Source organism: Salvelinus sp. IW2-2015, unplaced genomic scaffold (assembly GCF_002910315.2).
Source record: "Salvelinus sp. IW2-2015 unplaced genomic scaffold, ASM291031v2 Un_scaffold3699, whole genome shotgun sequence".
NCBI classification, from domain to species: Eukaryota; Metazoa; Chordata; class Actinopteri; order Salmoniformes; family Salmonidae; genus Salvelinus; species Salvelinus sp. IW2-2015.
The window spans coordinates 67917-71889 of record NW_019944976.1 but is presented as its reverse complement, the minus strand read 5'-3'; positions in this window follow the sequence as shown (position 1 = coordinate 71889).

The following is a 3973-nucleotide window of genomic DNA, read 5'->3' as shown; positions in this document are numbered from 1 at the left end:
GAGAGATTTTTAGAACATTCAGACCTAGACATACTTATAGAAACATTCGACATGTATGAACTTTAGATATCAGTGTCAGATTAGTCTGAACTTTCTGGTTGTTAGAAAACATTCAGGAACTGTATTTAGAACTAGACTATACATTCTGGTATGATTTAGTAACAATTCAGACTGGTATTTAGAAACATCAGGACTGTATTTAGAACATTCAACACTATTGTAGAACATTCAGACACTAATTAGATATGAGGACCTAATTAGAAAGCTCAACCTTATTTAGAACATTCAGACATTAGAACCGAGTATTTTTTAGGAACATTCAGACAACTATTTTAGGAAATTGCACAGAGACACTATTTAGAAAGATTCAGACAACTATTTGAGAGATTCAGACAGTATTTAGAAAATTCAGAGTACTATATTAGAAACATTCAGGACACTATTTAGAAACATTCAGACTTAAGAAACTATTTAGACATTGAAATCAACACTTTAACTTAAGACACACTAATTCAACAATTTTAGAAGATTTCTGACACTATTTAGAAGATCATACACTATTTAGAAAGATTCAGTACACTATTTAGAAGTTCAACACGTAATTAGGAACATTCCAGAACTGATTTATCAAACATTCAGAACCACTATGTTAGAACATTTCAGACACTATTTAGAACATTCAGGACATATTTAGAACATTCAGGGACCTAATTTAGACACATTCAGGGACGTATTTTTAGAACATTCAGGGACTATTTAGAAACATTAGATATAAGACAGGACTATTTAGAACATTTCAGTGGACTATTTAGAACAGTATCCGTGCGTTTCCATTGACTTTTTACTTGCATCAAATTGTAACGTTGTCACGGTAATGTCACAGCCAAAAGGAAGTGGTGTGTGTGTGCTGTGTGTGTGTGTGTTGTTGTGTCAGGCAGAGCGTAACCTACCTCTCGTTTCAGCCATGGGTTCTGTATCGACTTAGCAGTGGTGTAATAATAGTTCTTTTTCTATTCTCTCTCTCTCGTCCCCCCTCTTGGCTTCCTCTATAACCTCCCCACTCCCTCTCCTCGCGCCCCTCGTTGCTCATCGTATAACCTTCCCCTCACTCTCTCTCACTCGCCCCTCTTGCTCTTCTGACAAAACAAGGCCTTCTATTGCCTCTCTATTTCCCGTTCCTTTGTCTCCTGCTCTCTCTCTCATCCTCTCCCTTTCTCTCCCCTCCTTCCCTACTCGCTCTCTTTCACACACCACTGCTCTCCTCCTCCACCCTTACGGCTGGCACACTCTATCTATCAAACAGGGCCTCCTTTATATACAAAGCTTGGCCAGCGCTCCTCTCGATCTCTAACGCTCCTCCCCCTCTCTTTTCATCTCCTCCCTCTTCCTCTCGTCTATCCTCTTCCTCTCTCCTAACCCTCCTCGCTCTCGTTGTTCTCTCCTCCCACTCCAAACCTCTCAACTCCTTCCTCTTCTTTCTCTCCATCCCTTCGTCATCTCTCTCCTCCTCTCTTTTCTCCTCCCACTCCAAACCTCTCAACTCCCCCCTCTCAGCTTTGTCTCCCTCACATCTCGCTTCTCTTCGTCTCCGTCCCACTCCAATCTCACGCTCAACAATCCGCCCTTCGCTTTTCTCTACCCGTTCCTCCCCCTCTCTTCCCTCATCCCCCTCTCTTTTTCTCCCTCACGTCCTCGCCTCTCTGTCTTCCTCTCCCACTCCAATTCTCACCTCAACAATCCCCCTTCTCTTCCCTTCCACCTTCCTCCTCTCGTCTCCCACTCCCAACACTCCACTTCTCTCCTCCCCTCTCTCATTGCCCCCTCTCTCTTCTCTACCTACCCTTCCCCTCCTCTCTCTTCTCTTCTCGCCCCTTTCTCTAATACCCTCCCTCCCCTCTCTCTACCCTCCTCCCCCTCCCCTCCCCCCTCCACCACTCTCTCCTCCACTGCAACCCCACCTCAACACGCCCCTGCCTCATATGCCGCTCCTCCCCCTCGCCACCTCACGTCAACACTCGCCCTCCTCGCTCTTTTGCCTCCTCCTCCTCTCTTCCCCTCACCCCGCCTCGTCTCTGCTCTCCTCCCCATCTCTCCCCCCTCAACCACCTGCTAAGTCACAACCTCCTCTCTGTTTCTTCTCCTCTGGGTGTCAAGGAGAGCTTGGGTACATCTAAAATGTTGTTGTGGTGTGTACAATAGTATAATCGATATTTTGACCCTTTTCTCTTTTCGTTGTTTCTTCAAATGTTTCCTCCCCGTAATTTTTCATTTGTTATAGTCCCTGAAAGTGATTAATTCAGCTTTCTTTTTAAGTTCCGTCAAACTACACAGACTTGGTTGACTAATGAACAAAAGGGAAGGGTTCGGGAGTAAGAGGGCAGAGCAGAGAGAGAGATGGTGAGAGAGAGCAGACAGATTTGGAGAGAACCAGAGAGGGTGGGTGGGGGAGATGAGAGACAGAGATACAGAGAGGAGAGAACATTGTTAGTGTGGTGCCTATCGTGTTCGTGTTAGGGCTAACCCTATCGTGTTCGTGTTAGGGCTAACCCTAACCCTATCGTGTTCGTGTTAGGGCTAACCCTATCGTGTTCGGGTTAGGGCTAACCCTATCGTGTTCGTGTTAGGGCTAACCCTATCGTGTTCACCTCACAAACAAAATGTCCACGGTTAGAAACCGGGCTGAAACAGAAAGCTCCGCTTTTCATGAGTGCCTTATTATAGGAATTCAAATAGATTTTTACTGATATTCGTTGCATGTGTTTACTCCTTGTAGATGCTTCAAGCAGCAGTTTCTGTAGTGTAGTGGTTATCACCTTGGTGTAGTGTAAAACCGTAGCACAATTTTGATGACCTTTTCTGCCATTTTGAGACATGGTTGAATCRCACCCAGGGACACATKAATATTTATAACACATTGTTACACTATAGTTAAAACAGGGATCACATGACAGCACAGTTACCCTGTTAATTAAAATAAACACTTTATTCCCTCAGGATTTGGTACACTGTACTTAAAACAATAATTACATGAAAAGTTTAATAAAGTTTAATCCGTTTATGGATTTTTTTCAATTGTCTTCAATTCTTTATTATAATAAGGTTTATTCCCTTATCATTTTACAAGAGAGGAGAGGACCCACTGTAATTAACTCGTTTTACAGGAGAGGAGAGGACCCACTGTAATTAACTAGTTTTACAGGAGAGGAGTGGAGGGGACCCACTGTGATTAACTAGTTTTACAGGAGAGGAGGAGGAGTGGAGGGGACCCCATGTGATTAAACATAGTTTTAAACAGAGAGGAGAGGAGACCCACTGTGATTAACTAGTTTTACAGGAGAGGAAGGGTGAGGGGACCCACTGTGATTAACTAGTTTTACAGGAGAGGAGGAGACCACTGTGATTAACTTGTTTTAACAGGAGAGGAGAGGAACCCACTGTGATAACTAGTTTTAACCAGGAGAGGAGGGGAGGACCCACTGTGATTAACTAGTTTTACAGGAGAGAGAAGAGGACCCACTGTGAAATAACTAGTTTTACAGGAGAGAGTGGAGGGGACCCACTGTGTATTAACTAGTTTTACAGAGGAGAGGGGGGGACCCACTGTGATTAACTAGTTTTACAGGAGAGGAGTGGAGGGGACCCACTGTGATTAACTAGTTTTACAGGAGAGGAGTGGAGGGGACCCATGTGATTAACTAGTTTTACAGGAGAGGAGACCCACTGTGATTAACTAGTTTTAAGCAGGAGAGGAGGGGAGGGGACCACTGTGATTAACTAGTTTTACAGGAGAGGGAGGGACCACTGTGATTAACATGTTTTACAGGAGAGGAGAGGACCCACTGTGATAACTAGTTTTAACAGGAGAGGAGTGGAGGGACCCACTGTGATTAACCTAGTTTTAACAGGAGAGGAGAGGAGAGGACCACTGTGATAATACCTAGTTTTAACAGGGAGAGGAGTGAGAGGGTGAGGG